We start from the raw sequence: 18,878 nt of genomic DNA, 5'->3' as shown, positions 1-18,878 counted from the left end.
CATATGGGAGTAGACTAACATACCCTTTCCAGTAGCAATAGTAGTCTTGATTTGGACTATGATTCTGGAACTAGAAAGGGAAGGGAGTAGGTAAGGAGAAGGTACCTGCCTTGTGGTGGCAGCAAGGAGGCTGGTGGGAAGTAAAGTGAAGTATGGCTGGAGCCCCCTAGAAATAGTGAGTCCCAAGGGGGGGACTCACTAATCAGGACAAAAGGACCCGAGGAAGGGAATTATGGAGCTGAAAGAGTTAAGTTTTCAAAGGCATGGACTGTACCTCCATAGCACTGCATCTGGCAAGAAGATGTCCAGGGAGTCTAGTGGCTACAAGTGAAATGGCTACTCATGGTCAATTTGTGGTAAATTTAAGCCACCCACAGTCTAATATTGCTATAAAAATATATTGTAGAAATAGGACTTTACTGATTTATAATGTTATAAGAGAGACAGGACAATAACATCTTTTAAGCGGTACATATCATATCACGGTTTTGCAATATGTAGTTATTGTGTTCTGGGGAAACCAAATTTAACTTTTGGTATATCTGAATAAGAATGATGATAATAATAGCTAATTTTTATGTAGTGCTTTCTATTTATAACATGCTGCATATACATTATCTCCTCACAGTTGCACTGTGCTGTCAATTGGGCAGCTAAGTGGCACAGAGGATAGAGTGCTGAGCCTGAAGTCAAGAAGACTAATCTTCCTGAGTTCAAATCTGGATTCAAACACTTACTAGCTGTGTGACCCCGGGCAAGTCATTTAACTCTATTTGCTTCACTTTCCTCATGAATTAAATATAATAATCAAATTAATTAACATTTATAATAAATATAAAATAATAAATGTAAATAAGTTGGGGCAGGAAATGGCAAACCACTCCACTATCTTTGCCAAGAAAACCCCAAATGGGGTAACAAAAAATCAGATACAACTGAAACAACTCAACAAAAATTATTCAGAAATCAAGGTTCAGAGGAGGCAAGGGACTTGTCCAAGGTTAAATAACCAGTGGATGACAGCATGTGAGATTATTATAGGGTTCTATTGCATTTGGCTTTTACCAGACAGACTTTTTCTGGGGGGCTCACACAAAACTTGTCACTTTGCCCATTTTAGAGATGGAGAAATAGAGGTACCACGTTGTATGGTCCTTGGCAGAACATCTGAGACCTCCAAAGTTATATCTAGATTCAGATACTTTCCTTCCTCCTTCCCCAAAGCAACACTGTGGAACACTTACAAATGTTCCATTTAGTGTTACAGATCATAGATTTTAATAAATTGGCTTGACTTCTTTGCACACATTGCTGATTTTGTGATGATGAGCAAGAACAAATGGGAGGCTATCTTTTATCTGGGTTTCAGGAAAGTGATTGATGCTACATCACACCTAGATTTACTATTAGCATGTTAACAGAGGGGAGACACTATTATAGTTGGCTGAAAAATGATACAATAGTGGGAAATCGCGTACATCCTGAAATGGAAATAGGTAAAGAAGTGGAAAGGAGTACAAATATGATTAGGATTAATGAGCTCAGTTTTCTGCCCTATGGTTTGGAGAATAAGGGAGGCATCTTTAATGATCAAGGAGAATTCTTCCCCTTCCCCCTTTCTACACAGTGGTGCTACCTACTCAATGAATAGCCCTGATTAAAGGCCTTGAGTTGGGGGTGGGGTAGCGGGATGAGGAGGGGGTGGAGACGAGGGAAGGACCTGAGTACCCTTCCTGACATACCAAACAGACTGTTGCAGCCCCAGGAAACTCATGACAGGTTTCTAAGCCTCTGTATCAGGGTTGAAATTTATGAGGCATTATGTTACAGTGGCGGGAAAGAATGCTGAATTTGGAATCAGAGGTCTTGGGTTTGAATCCCAGATCTGCTGCTTTACTAACTGTATCCCCTTGGGCAATTCACTACCCTTAGAAACTAGACCTTAGTTTCTCAGCTGTAAAATGAGGGGGTTTGACTTTGGCTTCCAAGGTAACTTGAAGCTCTAATCACATGAAAAAATTACAAAATAGACACCACAGAGATATAGGGTAGGGTGCAGGGGTGGGGAACCTGTGGCCTCGAGGCCACATGTGGTCCTCTGGATCCTCAAGTTCCGCCCTTTGACAGAATCCAAATGTCACAGAACAAATCACCTTAATAAAAAGATTCGTTCTGTCAAATTTAGACTCAGTCAAAAGGCTGTACCCAAGGTCACACATGGCCTCGAGGCCATAGGTTCCCCACCATAGGATTAGGGAGCAAAAGATCCGAAATATGGTAAAGAGCTTCCTTGCCTTTTCAGACATCAGAAGAAAAATTGAACTTTTTTCTTCTATATAATAAGTCCTGAGGAGATTACTATCCTAAATTCGTTATGATTAACACCAAAATAGGTCAGCTAGGTGGCAAAGTGAGTAGAGTGCCTAGGCTAGAGTCAGGAAGACCTGATGTCAAATCCAGCCTCAGACATTTACTGGCTGTATGACTCTGGACATAGCCGTAAGTCACTTAATCACATAGTAAGTCACTTAACCTCTGTTTACCTCAGTTTCTTCATCTGTAAAAATGGAGATATAATTGTGCCTATCTCCCATTGTTGCTGTGAAGATCAAATGAAAAGTGCTTAGCACAATGCCTGGCACATAATAAGTGCTAAATATATAATAGTTATTGTTGTTATGATTATTGTTATTGTTATTATCTAATAGAGATACCCAGCCCTACCCTCTACTCCTCTGGTCCTTTCGTATCAGTCTGGAGAGAGATTTTGAAAACAGCAAGAGGCAAAAACCCTTTTTGTTGTAGAAAGAACAGTAAAGAGTCAGGAGACCTGAGTTTGAATTCTGTTGTCAGTGTTTACACTGACTAGTTACGTGACTGTAGGTAAGCCTCTCTGTCTTGCTGGTGCCCAAGTTTCCTTATTTGCAGTCTCTGCCTAATGTAATTGTTGTAAGGAAAACATTTTGTAAGCCTTAATGAGTTAAATAAATGCACGTTATTAATATGGTGTCAGAGGGAATGGAATTCAAAACTGACTTCTTACTCTGTGGTCACCCTTGCTAGAGGTGCTTGCATAATGTCTGCCATCGGGAGACTGGTAGCATCTCAGACTCCAGGGATTGTAAGGGAAGGAGGAGGAGGAAAAGAAGGGAGTACGCCAAAATCCTCCTGCTACTTAATATGGTGAAGATAGTTCTGAAAGCCTAACGTTGTACTTCTTATAATATTAGGATGAAGAAAGACATGGTAGAGATTTGGGAAAATAAAACAGGGAGGAATATCGGGTTGTCCAACCTAGGAAGAAAGATTATATGTGCACTCATATGTGCAGGGAAAATCAGTCTCCATGAAACACTCCCAGACTAGCAGAGGGATGCTAGGGAAGGAATAAATGGATACCAACAAACTGTTCCACATAGGCTGAGGTTTAGGAGGGGGATGCGGCACTTGTAGGGCACAGTGACTTCACACAGAGGGTACAAGGAAGAGAAACAAACTGTCCAAATCAGCAATTAAGCAAAGCAGTTCATTAGCTCGAGAGTGAATGGGACACATTTGAGAGAGAAAGATAGGAGAAAAAAAGAACTGAACCTCCCACAGACTTAAAAAAATTATTGATGCTTTTTGTTTTTTTTTACATCTTAGTCATTTTGGAATATAACCCCATGCTCAGCATTCAGTGCTCCATCATTGTAACAAAGAAAAATCCTTATGTAAAACCAACAGGTATAATAACTTGTCAGATAGTGTATACAACATTCTGTATTAATGGTCTTCCATTTTTTTGCTCAGAAGAACACGCTATCTTTCATTTTCTTTTCTACAGGACCAAACTAGTCGTTACCATTACTTGGAGGTTAGCTTCCCTTTTTTTGGAAGGGTGTTCTTATCATTTCCATTATTATAGTCATTGTCTTTATATGTGAAATATGTGTCTAAGATACACATATTCACATGAGTTTCTAAATGTATGGATATGGCTCTTGGGTGGCATGGATAGGTATCTCTGGAATTTAGACCATTCCTTTGGAAGACGGAATATAATTTCCACCTTGAAGATAGCAGAGAAGGGCTTTGTTTGTTCTCTTGCCCCTTTCCTTATCTATTTCCCCTCAAATTTCTCCCTCTCTGGAGGCAAAATGGAAATCAGGGACATGTTGAAAGAATCTAGCTTCTCCTACAGGTCTTCAGCTTTCCAAAGTCTTTCTATGTATCACTCTCAAAAAGTCCCTGAAATCACACATATGTCTCTCTCCCAAGAAGCTTTGGCACTAACTCTACTGCTCCATAATGATGACTTAGTATTATTTCCACTAATCAGGAGTTATATCTCCTTCAAAATGCAGCTTAATGCAAAATGTGCCAGGTTTTGTTGGAAGCTCAGGTGATGTACATTGCTCTCCTGATTCCACATAATTTACTTTCCACCAAAGGGCAGCATGGTCTTATGGGAAGATTTGGAATCAGAGAACCTGGACCCAAATTCTCTCTCTGCTTTTCATTATTTTTTGGACCCTTTCTTGGCCCCTGTTTCCAGTATAAAAGGAGAAGTTTGGTCAAGGAGACTTCTGAGGTCCTTTCTAGCTATAAATCTATGGTGCAGTTCACATAAGTCTTCTAAAAATTTAAACTACTTTACTGGTTTTTAAAATTCATACAACACTAAGAATAAGCCACAATCCTGTTTGTAGCCAGAGAGAGAGAGAGAACTTTAAGGCTTCTGAGATCATATATAAAACACCTGACATAATACACACCAATTTATTTCTGTTACCTACATTGAAAAAAATTAGCTTCCTCTCCCAAAAGATTCATTGAAAAATGTTTGTTTGGGTTTTTTCATATATTTTCTGGAATACTAGTTGGCTTTATTTAAAAAAAAATTAAACGCACAAAGATCACTGAATTCTCAAGAATAATTAAATGAAATTATTTCTATAATTTTAAAACTTTGCTCCTTGGCTTAGCTTTCCAATTTAGTACCAGGTGGAAAATAACTGTATGGGGAGCTTCTATTTTATCTGTAGCAATCCCTATGTCCTTGGTTATCCTGTTTCCTTGGGTTATACTGGATGGCCTCTGAGGTCTCTCGTACCTCTTGATCTATGATCCTAAGAGCCTATGAAATTATATGTCATCCCATGTTCCTCTAAATTCCTCCCATTTGTCATTTCTTACTGCACAGTAATCTTCAATTACATTCATGTAACACAGTTATTAATTCAGCCATTCTCTAGTTCATGGGTCCTCTGTTTGTGGGCACAGAAAGCTCGCACAGGTCTTTAAGATGAACTGTGTGAGATATATGAGGCTTGTTCTTGTTGGACTGACATGGAGGAGCCTAAATGGACCATATGGCGTTCTCTGGCCCATAAAAACCCCATAAGTGAGGAAGTAATTTATTGCTACAAACCAAGGTCCACAGGACATAATGAAGAAAGGAGGGTAGCCAAGCGTCCTGTCCCTTCATTGTTTTATGGAATAAGGGAATGAAAAAAGGCCCAACAGGGAAAGAACGTGCCAAGGTTATAGCTTCTAATAATTAAAGATTGTTGATTCAGGAGAAGGATGGATCTCTGAAGTCTTCCTGTTACTTAACTACAAGTCTAGTTCACAGACTTAAAAAAAAAAATTTTTTTTTTCATAGTTCCTGAACTTGTGGCAGAGAAAGCGAGGAACGTAAAAAGGAAAAAGGGGTCGTGAACTTGTAATGCACGGCTGGGGATTTACACAGACAGTTTGAAGAGGGGCCATTTTATAAATGGCAAATTATTCTGCAAGTGGGGAAAGGAGCCAAGAGGTTTTAATGAATTGGAGCCTTAAAGAAGACTAAAGCTTCCTCCAAACACTTCAAATTAAGAAACATCAAAACAATGGAGGCTGATGATCTTTTCACAAGGAGCATAAATGCTGGTGGTGGTTTTTTGGGGCCTTAGGCTTGATGCCTGCTTTAACAATGTCCTACACACACACCATGGCTCCCAGGGCAAGATCCCACTGGAAGAGAGCTTTGAAAGGGCATGGCTACAAGTCAAGCAGGCCTTTTTTTTTTTTTTTTTTAAATAGCCCCAGGCCTCACACCAGCAAAGAATTCAGGAGTCCTGAAGTGTCTAAGCTATCTGTCTGTACCTCCTCCCCTATCTGAAGATATTATCTCTGATGGCTTGTGGCAGGAACAATGATTGCTCAAACACCTTACTGGGGCTTTGCTTGCCCCAGGTCTGTGAGCCTAGATAGAAAATGTGTAGTTTACAGAAAGAAGTGCGGACAAGCAGGACAGCTTTGAAAGCCATGGACTGAACTTAGCATATATGTAAAAAGAAAAGCAAGCGGTATGAATAGAGATCTGTAATTTTATGTACAAACCTTTTTTTTCTTTTCAGTGATGTGTAGTGGAAAAACGTCCATTTTATTTGGTGTTTGTTAGGCTGAGAAATTGTTTTTTTAAAGTGTAACATCAAATGCTGAATTTCCCCTTAGCTTGATTTTAAATCCCATCTGTGCATCATAGAAAATATGAGAGAATAATGAGCTTGTGTTGAGACCTGGGATTTGAATACTGCCTCTAACACTAGTTGTTTGATCCTGGGCAAGTCAGTTTTTTCATCTGTGAAATGAGAATATAATACTACCACCTATTCCACAAGGTTGTTGTAAGAATCAAATGAGATAAGATGGGTAATGTACTTGGCAAAACTTGAAGGTGTATATAAATACAATGATTATTATTACCTGTGTGACCTGGGGAAATCACTTGGTCACTTTCCAAGTAACATAATTTAGACTAATTGAGACTTTCCCTTCCTGTTGTCTTTAGGGTCTGTGTGAAAAACAGGTTCTATCCTTTTGTATGCATGTGGCCATGGTGGGGAGAGGCATACAGGGAATTTTACAAAATGACTCTACAAATGTATTTTAATTAGTTCCTTCTAAATATATTTCTCACTCAGGCCAAATTCCTGGGGAATTCTCATGGTCAAGAATTACCCTTTTCTTAAACCCTGTGACACTTTGGATCTCAGGCTGTAGGGAAAACTTGTAGTCAGTTGAACAATTTATGTTTGAGAATAAGCTCTGTGTGTGTGTGTGTGTGTGTGTGTGTGTGTGTGTGTGTACACAAGGTCCGTATCTTCAAGGCTGGGTTGTATTAGATGAACTCTGAGGTAATTTCCAACAATTTGTTGTTTAGTCCTTTCAGTCATGTCTGACTCTTTGTGACCCCATTTGGGGTTTTCTTGGCAGAGATAATGGAGAGGTTTGCTATTTCCTTCTTCAGCTCATTTTACAGATGAGGAACTGAGGCAAAATAGGGTTAAGTGGCTTGCCCAGGGTCACACAGCTAGTAAGTGTCTGAGGCTATATTTGAACATAGGAAGATCAGTCTTCTGACTCCAGGCCTGGTGTTCTAGCTGCCCCTTTTCAACAATAAGATTCTATGATTTTATGACAAGCCTTTTCACCACTGTCTAGTCTCCAGCACTTTGAACCATATACTTCTCTCATCTTTTGCAGAATCTTGCCTAAGAATCTTTTCAGCTCCCAAGAGCTGAATGAAGAGAGAAAGAAAGAAAGAGAAAGAAAGAAAAAGAAAATGAAGGAAGGAAAAAAAGAATTGCCATCTCTTTTGCAGAGAATATCTACTAGATTGAAATTCTTTCTGTTGGCAGAAAATATATCCAAGAAGATTCAGAGAAGGTTCCGGCGTGTATGGAATGGAGAGTAAGATAAATTGGAAGATGAGTAAATCATTTCCCCCTCTCTAAACCTCAGTTTCCTCATCTCTCAAATGAGGAGGTTGGACTACTAGATGCCCTCTAAGATCTGAGTTTAAACTCCTTTGTGTGGTGGAGTAGAAAGCACTGGATTTGGAGGTAGAAGCCCTGGGTTCCAGCCCCTCCTTCACCCTTTACTACCTGTGTGACCTTGGGTAAATCCCTTCTTTACTTTTCTGGCCTTCTGTTTTCTTATCTGCAAAACTGTTATACTGGACCAGATGACTCCTCAGGTCCTCTCCAGGTCTAAATCTAACATTTTTTGATAAGACTTGGTCTTTGCTCTCCAAATTCTTAAAGTTAATTACCTTTTTTCTTTCCCCCTTTGTTATCTCACAATGGTAGGTGGATCTAGGGACAAAGGACCAAACTCACTCAGAAGCTAGGGGTTTAGGTCTTAGTTCTTTGGTTCTGTCATCCTAATACAGCACACAGACTGCACCAAGAAAGATATGGAGCTCAGGGTTTATCTGAGGAGGATTTCTAGGTTAAGTGAGAGGCTAGCCTGTAGGAATGGCTGTCTGAAGAGGCAAAGGAAACAAATCCCTAAGAGTAGATAGGCATTGGTGGTGCAGTGGATAAGAGTTCTGGGTGTGAAGTCAGGATGACCTGAATATGTACAAGTTGTGTGATACTGAGCAAGTCACTTAACCCTTGTTTGCCTCAGTTTCCTCATCTATAAAATGGGGATAATAAGAGCACCTATGGCTCAGGGTTGTTGTGAGGATCAAATGAGGTAATAGTTGTGCTAAATAAATATTATTAATATTAAAAAAAACTTTTCCTGCCTCAAAATATGGTCCCTTACCCCCATCTCATGATGGTCAAAATTTCACTTGTAGTGATTGTTTTGGGTTAAGGCACTGAAGAACCCAGTTAAAAAGCATCTCTATTTTCTGGCAAGGCAAAGTGGCTTAATGGCTAGCGACTGGTCAGAGTCAGGAACACCTGGATTCCAATGCTGCTTCTGATACGGACCCACAGAGGTTCCCAAACTTATTTGGCCTACGGGATGGTAGGCCTTTTAAAAAAATTACTCAGCACCCCCCTGGAAATCTACTTTCTTTAAACCTTTAACTTTTTTTTTTTGAATTTGTGTTATTTCAAAAAAATACCACCTCTCCTGGGTCATTCCAGTGTCCTCCAAGGGGTGGTAAATCGATGGACTAGTACCCCAGACATCTCGCTAAGACTGCAAGTTTTAGACCAGATGCTGATCTGCATGGGCAGAAGGAATTCTTCACCAGGAGCTCCCTATCCCTGGAAAATCACAAGTCTAGGCCAAAAAAAAAAATGTGTCATTTTTTTCTCAGCAACATTTTAGCATAAATTATATTACTGACTAGATCTGTGATAGTTTGACAGTAAAAGGATAAAGAACAATAGGGGAAAGAAATAAGCTTTTATTAAATGCACATTATGTGCCAGGCACCATGCTGAGTGCTATCTCACTTAAGCTTCACAACAGCCCTAGAAAGGAGGTGCCATTTTACAATTCAGAAAACTGAGGCAGATAAGTTAGGTGACCCTAAGCAGTTAGGAAGTGTCTGAGGTTGGAATTGAACTCAGGCCTTCTCATATCCAGGGCCAGGACTCTCTCCTTGTTACACTTCTTGGCTGTCTGGAGTTGGAGGCCAGGACATGTGAAGGCTTGTTCAGATAAAGGAGACACGTACATGTTTTGAAGGCAGGAGAAGAAGGAGTAGAAAAACTGAGAATTCTGGAAAAGAAAGGTAATTTGAGGAAATATTAAGAGGGAGACTTGGGATATAAACTAATCTTTTCCAATTTAGTGGCCACTGTTGTGTTTTCCGGATTTTCTGACATACTGAGTACAACGCTTTTAACAGCATCATCTTGTGGGATTTTAAATTGCTCAGTTGGAATTTTGTCATCTTCACCAGCCCTATTGTTAGCAGTGCTTCCTAAGGGCCACTTGACTTCATTTTAGAAGCCAGGATGTTTGGCTCTAAATAGGTAACCGCACCATCATGGTTATCAGTGATGTTAAGATCTTTCTTGTATAGCTCTTCTGTATATTCTTGACACATTGTCTTAATTTCTTCTACTTGTAAGTACCTACTGTTTTAGTCTTCCAGTATCATATCTTTTATTATTTTAATATCGTCCGTGAAATTTCCTTGGCAAAGATACTGGAGTGGTCAGCCGTTTCCTTCTCCGGTGTCTTACCTTTTGTCAGAACCCTCCACTATGACCTTGACATCTTGGATCATAACTTTATATGGCATAGTGCATATTTTCATTGAACTATGCAGTCCCCTTCACCATGACAAGTATATGTATAGATATATAAACATTTTATATATATAAAATTATACATTTAGTATATATGTATAATCTATATTATATATGTATGTGTATACACACATATAATTCAATCAGCACTCTAACTACTCTTTCTGGAGGTAGTACCCATGTTTCATGATGAGTCCTTTGGAATTGTGGTCACACATATGATATCTAAGGCATCTTCCAATTCTAAATTTTATTATTGTGGCATACAAAAAGTTCCAGAGACATAGTTTCTGGGTAGCAAATCATTTTATTAATTATGCTAGTGGATAATTAATAAAAGGGGTCAGTGGCATTCTTGAATGCCAAAGACCCCTCATGGAATCCACTCAGTGCTTATATGCCCTTGGAAGAGTGGATGTTTCTGAGGGTGGCAATCAACTCTGATTAGTTAACAATTAATGAGAAGAATGAATATTATAATGAGAGGTGGACCTCTCCTAATGAGGGGCTAGGAGAGTGACTGATCACTCTTCTCTCAGTCCACCCCCAGCCTCAGGCATTCTAGACAAAGGATCTCCCCTCCACACCCTGAGTAAAACACAATGGGCTTCCTCCTTGGTTGAGGTCAGAACAAGATTGAAGAGAAAGTTAATCCAGTCTCATCATTATCAGCAATGTCTTTGGATGCTGACTTGACCCAGTAGAAAATAAGGAGATAGGAAGGGAAAAAACCCTGGATCTCCCCAATAATTGGTTACTTAAATTTGTTATTTAATAATAATTTCTCTCATTATCCTATGATTTCTAAGTTTTCTTTCAACTTTAAATTCTGTTTTGTGGTAGAGAGCATTGAAGGTAGGGGTTTGGGATTGATATAACAGCCATTTACATGAGCGTCAAATAAGTCAGGAAGATGAGGGCATTGGTGAGCTTTTTGTTAAATGGCTGGTAATAGGATCTAGTCTAGTTTGGACTTCAAGTGGAGTCAGAAGGGGCTAATGGACCTAGTGAATTAGGAGGGTTCAACAATAAGAGGTTCTTCACGTGACTGGAAAAACTTAGGTCAGTGGATGTTACCTAGTTGAGTCTTTTGTTTTGTCTTTTAAGAAAGGGAAAACAGGTTTGCTTATTGTAGTTTACAATTAGCAATAAGCTTAGTGTTATGAAAAGGAGGTTAAAAACATTCACATGTTTTGTAATACATTTGTTCTAGAAACAACGAGCAGCCACCTTCCTCTTTGGATAAAGTAGAAAGAAGCTCCATTTCAAGGTCTTGGGAGTGAGCTGCAAAATGTATATTTTGCTGTTGCTAAATTTAACCGTGATTTAACTCCATAGCATAGGAGCTCACTCCTGGCCTTAAGGTTGCTGAATAGGAACAGTTTAGAGAAAGTGAAATGAAGACTTTTGCTAATTTACTAGTTGGGAAATAGAAGCATCACAGACATAACCTCAGGTAAACTGTAGAGTAGCTATTATTTCAGAAGGTATATTTACAGGGATCTACCTTGCAAGCCAGAGACAATCTGTGAGGGAGTAAAACAAAGGCAGGATTATTTGGTGGTTTGGGGTGATTTGGCCAAATGGGTGAGGAATATCTGGAGTTTAGGACTACTCAGCTCATAGCAAATTTTGAGGGCACTGAGTGCTTGGTAGTTGGTAATAGGAGAGGAGAGGAGAGAGGAAAGAAGGACAAAAGGGCTCCAGAAGAGAATAGAGGAGTGCCAAGACAAAGTTGACCATTTCTGTTAAGTAGTACTTCTGGGTGCTCTTCCTTGATCTTCTGAAAATATTTGGCTGGCTGTCCTTGATGTTTTTGGGGGGCAGCTGGATGGCACAATGGAGAAAGTGCCCGACCTAGAGTCAGAAAGACTCTAGTTCCTGAGTTCAAATCTGGCCTCAGACACTTGCTAGCTGTGTGACCTTGGGCAAGTCACTTAACTCTGCCTCAGTTTCGTCATCTGTAAAATGAGCTGGAGAAGGAAATGGCAAATCGCTCTAGTATTTTTGCCAAAAAAACCCCAAATGGGGTCATGAAGGTAATGACTGAACAACAATAACAACTTGATGTTTGCTTAGCTGCTCCCAATTCTTGTCAGACAAATCAAACACATTAACTCAAAGGGTTGGAAGGTTTGCTGAGGCATCATTCATTGAATAAACATTTGTTAAGTGGCCATTGTATGCAGGTGATATGGATTGATAACTGCTGGTTTCTTCTCAGTAGAAACATTTTTTTCCTACTCCTTTGACATTTTCCAACTTTGAAATGTTTTGTGGACACATGCACTTTTTTTTATCTGTAGGTTCCCTTAGGTCCACTTCTCTTGATAAAATCTTACCACTTCCTCACATAGTACACTGAGTACTGAGGTGGGACAGTTCAAATGGGTAATTTTGCTCATCACTGTTCCTTTTTATGTTTATTCATGCTTCTTCCAGGCTTCTGTAATGCTCTGGGGATGCTCTTGCTTAGCTGAATCTCACAGATATTCTTTTTTAGGTTCAATGCTCTCAATTTTTTCCCCACTATTTTGGAAGACAATGTTGGTTGTAACATGTCCATTATTATACCCTGTAATCTTTGTAAAAAATGAGTGTGGTAAAACTGGTGTTGACTTCGGCTGTGCTTAGAAGGGAGATTGAGTGTTTGCTGGCTGAAGTAGTTTCTGGGCTCCTTTTTCCTCCTCATTGTGGTGACTGTTTTGCATTGGTTATATTTTTCAAAGTAATGATAATAATTAGAATTTATGTTTTTACTTTTGTCTTTTTTCCATTTTGTGGTTCTGGTAGCTTTTAGAAAATAGTCGTTAGAGCCACTGTATTACATTTAATGTCTTCTTATCTTTATCCTTTCTTTTAACTGGATATTGATTTTGATCTTTGCCAGTTGAATATCTGATTGCACGTAGATAGTTAGTTCTGAAATAATTCCTGTATTTGGTAAACAGTCATTTCCTGTCTGTTAAAATATAATCAATTTCTTTCTTTTTTGAGGGTGGTAGTGATATATTTCTGTGCTTGTCACATCTGTCACATTCTAACTTTCTTATTGAGGAAAATATGTGCTGGTTAATATATGGGTTGAGGTTTCTGAATAGTATATAAGCCTTTGGCCTGTTTCACTTCTCAATCTTAAACCATATTTTTCAACATAGTTTTCACAGTTCTCCTTTGTACCCTTTGTGAATTCATATACTATCAAGGGTCTTGCCAAGTTCTTTGTGGATTTTAAAAATTTCTTCATCTTCTGAAATGTGTTGATTCATGACCCACAACTATCTTTATTGTAAGGTGTTTGTTGTGAGCATTGCAAGGAGAAATAACCAAGTGTTCCATGAAGTGATGTGTAAGTAATCTATATCTTTCTCCACATATGCGAATTCTGGGGGGTTGTGAGTGACTTCTCCTCCTCTTTCTTGGCTATTTCAGGACTCAGCCCTGGAAATTTTGAATAATTACACACTGCTGCCCCAGGAAGAATCTTGGTGGATTGAGAGACAATGGACAAAGACATCAAGATACTCTTCTGACTGGAGCTAGGGGAAATACTCCTTCAGGTAGGAGACAGGCATGATTAGGTGCTAAGTGGCTGTGGAAAGCCACCCTGGGCCAGTGTGGAATTTGGAATAAAGACCAATTTGTGGGAGGCACTGGGAAGATGCTCTTGACCCTTGAGAGACAGCTTATGTGTGGAGGCCTAGGTCTATAGGAATCATAGCACAAGAGAAGACTTTGGAAATGGAAGCAAAACTATGTTTTGGACTGGGATGTAGAGAGTCAGGATTTCTGGAAATGGAGAACTGGTTATCTGAGAGAGTTGATGAGTACCATTTTCCAGAAGACATGGAGAACTGTGTGAGCTATAGGCTGAGTGAAGCATGATACCAGAAAGGGCCACATTAGAAAGTAGTGACCTAAAACTACTGCTGAGAACCACTAAAGGTAAAAGTGATGCTATGAAGACAGAGGATCTATGGAGACATGAAGGAAGGGGCTATTGTTGGACTCCCCCTGCTGGAGCCCTGCCCAATGTCATACTCCAGCTGCCTAAAACCAACTATCCAGCTGGTGAAGTTCTCTTTCTGTTCCAAAAGTAGATTAACTACTAATTTTTGACTTGTCATAATTATAATTTTATGCTTCAAAAGGCAGAGGAATCAATGAGGAGAACCATTATTCTGGACCTAATTCTCACTCACAAAGAAGAACTAGTTGTTAAAATAGAAATGATGGGAAACTTGGAGGTAAGCAACCACTTAAATTTGTAATAAAGAGGGAGAGACAAGCTGAGTGTAGTCTGAAATGCACTCTAGATTTTGGGAGAGCAAATTTAAAAGTCAGAAAGGACAGGTAGAATCCCCTGGGCTGAAAATTTATAGGGGAAGTTCAGCTCAGGAGGGCTGGGAAATCCTTTGCTTCACTTCTGTTTTCTTTGTCAAAAAGAGTATATAAGGGGTGGGGAACCTGCAGCCTCGAGGCCACATGTGGCCTCGAGGCTGAAGGTTCCCCACCCCGGGAATATACTTTGGCCCAGAAAGAATAGAACAAAAATGGCTTGTAGGGAGTTTAAACCCAGGAGAAGTCATGAAAGAATATCTAGTTGCCCTTGATATAAGTAGGAGAGGACAAATTTCATTCTAGGATACTGAAAATGGAGAATATTATTTCAAGCCAACGTCATGATCATGCGTAATTAAATAATAAGAATAATTGAATAATAAGAGGCATGTTGATACTAGAGAAGAGAAAACATTGTCCTATTTTTTTTTGAAGAGGAAGAGAATCAAAACTATAGCCTCTAGGACAGTGAGCTTGATTTTTATTCCTGGCAAAATTCTAGAATGTATTAGTTAAAGTATGGTTAGTGAACATCTAGAAAAGGAAGCAGTGATTACAAAAAGCCGGCATGACTTAATCAAGAATGAATCCTACAGAATAATCTAATTTCCTTTTTTTGAAAGGACTACTAGAATGGAAGATCAGAGAAATGCTGTATAATTTAACTTAGATTTTATAAAAGCATTTGATAGTCCCTCATATTATTCTTGTAGACAAGACAGAGAAATTTATGGGGCAGACAATAAAAGAGTTAGTTGAATTTTGGACTGATTGAATGGTGGAAACCAAAAGGTTGTCCTTGAATGTCTGATGTCAACTCTAGGAAGATTCCATAAGGTTCTGTGCTTGGCTTTGTATAAGAGTTTTATTAACTGACTTGGTTAAAAACATAAAGATCATGCATATTATATTTGAAGATGATGCATAGCCCTGGGAGCTAGCTAACATATTGGATAGAGTCAGGATCTAAAAAGTGTAAAATACCAGAATGAATCAAATAAAATAAGATGAAATTCAATAGAGACAAATAGAAAGTCTTACCCTTAAGTTAAAAAAAAAACTTTCCAAGTATAAGATGGAGGAAGTATGGTTAGGGAGCAGTTGATCTAAAAAAGATCTTAGGGTTTTAGTGGCTCACAAGCTTAATATAAGTCAATGTGAAATGGTATCCATCAGAGCTAATGCAGTCTTAGCCTGTATTTTGAGAAGTATAATGGCCAGGGGTAAGAAAATGGTAGGGCCAATAAATGCTACCATGATCCATCCACATGTAGAGCCTTGTATTCAACTTTGGGTGCCCCATTTTATGAAGGACATTGTAAGTTGGAATTTGTGCAGAGAAAGGTAACCAAGATGGCGAAAAGCCTTGAGATCATAGCATACAAGGATCAGTTGAAGGAACTAGGGATTATTAGCCTGAAGAAGAGAAGTATTGGAGAGGGCAGATATGAGACTGAAGGGGTTGTTGATGGCTGTTTTTAAGCACAGGACTATCAGATAGATGGATTAGACTTGTTTGTTTGGTGCCCTGAAGGACAAGAGCAATGGGAAAAACCAGGACTTGAACCTAGATCTTTATGACTCTTTCTACCACTCTCATGAGAGTCATACAGGGAGCTCATGACTGTGTGGGAGATTGAGGTGCTTTTTAGTTTATTAAGTGCTATAGACACAGGTAGAAGTTGTAGAGAAGTTGATTTAGCCTTGATGTAAGAAAAAAAAATAAGGGACATAGGATTAGAATGGGTGGCCTTAGAAGGTAATGAGTTTCCCCTCACAAGAGATGTTCAGCCAGAAGCTAGATGACTTTTGGTATGGGATTCTATAGATGGGATCCTTGGTCAGGCATAGATTGGACTAGATGGCCTCCAAATTCCTTTCCAACTCATTGATTCAGTGATTCTCCATCTGTATTTCAGTGGGAATAGAAAGGAAGGGACTGATGAGAGGTTATAGAGGTAACATGTGCCACCTGATTATACATGGGAGGTAAAAGAGAAGGAAAAGTCAAAGACAAATTCACAGTTTTTATTTGTATAACTAGGATGGTTGATGATGGCAGTAGCAACAAAATAGAAAAGTCAGGGGGTGGAGTAGGAGTTTTGTGTATTGGGAGTAACACAGAGTATCCCCAAAGTCTTAATGTAATAGCTTAAATCTGCACTAGAAGTTTTGGGACACTGTATGAAGAATTGAGTGTTGGAAATGTTGATACATCTGGCTAGACATATCAATTAATTTTCATCATCCAGCTAATGCAGAAATGAAAAAACTAGGGAGAGACTGGGCATGGAGACATACATCTGAGAGCCATCTGCATAAAGGTAGACTTCTATTTATTATCAGAAGGCAGAACTAGGAGTGGAAGGGGCAGAAGCAGATTTAGGCTAGATGTACAGATTCTCTTCCTAACAGTTGGAGAACAGGTTGTCTAGGGAAGTGATGGCTTGCCTCTTAGGAGAAGTCTTCAGACAAAGTTTGGGTGACTGCTTGATGGGGATGGAGTTGAGAGAATTATTCAGATACAGATTGGACTAGATGTCTTCCGAGGTCTGTACTAGTTCCTGAGATTCTAGCACCAAAAGCATCGGTACCTTTGGGAGGTAAGATGTTATAGTGGAAAGTGTTTTGGGATTTGGAGTCTTGGGTTTAAATTTTAGCTCTGATTCTTATGAACCCTATGCTGAGTCATTTAACCTCAGAACCCTAGTTTCTTTCTAGTATCCATCCTAGAGCTCACAAGACTCAGATGAAATGGGAAACACCAATTCTATTCCTTCATTTGACATAGAGGCCCACCATACCTTCCCACTTCCCCTGCCACTGCTTCCTAAGGTTTTCTATGCCTTACTATCTATCCTACCTCCACTTACTACAGACACCTAGTATTGTCATATGACCTACCGATTTAACCTAAGGACTCCTGGGCTTTTCCATGTACTCTACAGATGAACTTTGTTTTATATGTTATCTCCCCTAGAATAGGAATTTCCTAAGACCAGGGACTGTCTGATTTTATTCTTATATTCTTGGTACTTAGCTAAGTGTTTGGAACATATTAAGTAAGCTCTTAACAAAGGCATTTTCTACCTATCAGATTTATGGAGAAGAGAAGAATTTATGGCCAAACAAGAGTAGAGAACATTATGAAATGCAAAATGAATGACTTTTATTACATTAAATTGAAAAGCTTTTGCACAAACAAAGCCAATGCAACCAAGATTAGAAGGGAAGCAGAAAGCTGAGAAACAATTTTTATAGCCAGTGCCTCTGATAAAGGCCTCAGTTCTAAAATATATAGAAAACTGAGTTGAATTTATAAGAATACAAGTCATTCCCCTATTAATAAATGGTCAAAAGATTTGAACAGGCAGTTTTCAGAGGAAGAAATTAAAGCTATCTATAGTCATATGAAAAAATGCTCTATATCACTATTGATTAGAGAAATGCAAATTAAAATGACTCTGAGGTACCACATCACACTTATCAGATTGGCTAACATGACAAAACAGGAAAATGATAAATGTTGGAGAAGATATGGGAAAATTGGAACACTAATGCCTTGTTATGAACTGATCCAACCGTTCTGCAGAGCACTTTGGAACTATGCCCAAACGGCTTTAAAACTGTGCATACCCTTTGACCTAACAATACCACTTCTAGGTCTGTACCCCAAAGAAGTCATAAAAATGGGAAAAGGACCCACACGTACAAAAATATTTATAGCAGCTTTTTTTGTGGTGGCCAGGAATTGGAAATTGAGCGAATGCCCATCTATTGCAGAATGGCTTAACAAGTTGTGGTATATGAATGTAATGAAATGTTGTTGTGCTATAAGAAATGATGAACAGGTGGACTTCAGAAAAACCTGGAAAGACTTACATGAACTGATGCTGAGTGAAGTGAGCAAAACCAGGAGAACATTGTATACAGCAACAGCCACACACAGACTGACTTTGATAGACTTAGCTCTTCTCAGCAATACAAGAATCTAAGACAGCTCCAAAAGATTCACTATGGAAAAAGCTATCCACGTCTGGAGAAGGAACTATGGAGTCTGAATGCAGATGGAAGCATGCTATTTGCTCACCTTTTCTTTTGTTGTTTTGTTTTGATTCTTTTTTTCTCATGGTTCCTCCCATTGCTTCTAATTCTTCTTTACATCATGACTAATGGGAAAATATGCTTAATAGGAATGCATAAGTAGAGCTTATATCAGATTGCATGCTATCTTGGGGAGGGAGGTGGGGAAGAAGGGGAAGAAAATTTAAAACTCAAAATCTCATGGAAGTGAATGTTGAAAACTAAAAATAAATAAATAAATAAATAGTTTAAAAAATGCATTTTCACTCATTCATTTCATTCTTAAGCCCTAAAATGGGAATAATAATAATTGCTCTACCATTGTTCTTTGGGGAAAATTTTTTTGTAAAGACTATGAAGTAATTTGTTAATGTGAATTGTTGTTATTATTACTGGGAGGATAGGGATGAAGTTTTGGGTAGAGAA

General features: G+C 38.9%; 1 long non-coding RNA gene across 3 annotated transcripts in view; it reads left to right on the top strand.

The window, feature by feature from the left end:
- LOC114023008 overlaps window positions 1-17,520 on the top strand; it is a 48,722-nt gene extending 31,202 nt beyond the window's left edge. For 2 of the 3 annotated variants that reach the window (XR_003566733.1, XR_003566734.1), the window contains exons 2-5: window positions 7,513-7,719; window positions 13,461-13,588; window positions 14,180-14,275; window positions 17,467-17,503. This is a non-coding gene — a long non-coding RNA (uncharacterized LOC114023008). Of the gene's footprint in view, window positions 1-7,512; window positions 7,720-13,460; window positions 13,589-14,179; window positions 14,276-16,827 lie in introns of all 3 variants that reach the window. The other variant, XR_003566735.1, reaches the window with a different exon arrangement.
- The last annotated feature ends 1,358 nt before the right edge of the window (window positions 17,521-18,878 follow it).

The sequence above is a fragment of the Vombatus ursinus genome, unplaced genomic scaffold, assembly GCF_900497805.2.
Source record: "Vombatus ursinus unplaced genomic scaffold, bare-nosed wombat genome assembly UNPS02014816.1, whole genome shotgun sequence".
NCBI lineage: Eukaryota > Metazoa > Chordata > Mammalia > Diprotodontia > Vombatidae > Vombatus > Vombatus ursinus.
This window is presented reverse-complemented; position numbering and strand designations above follow the sequence as displayed.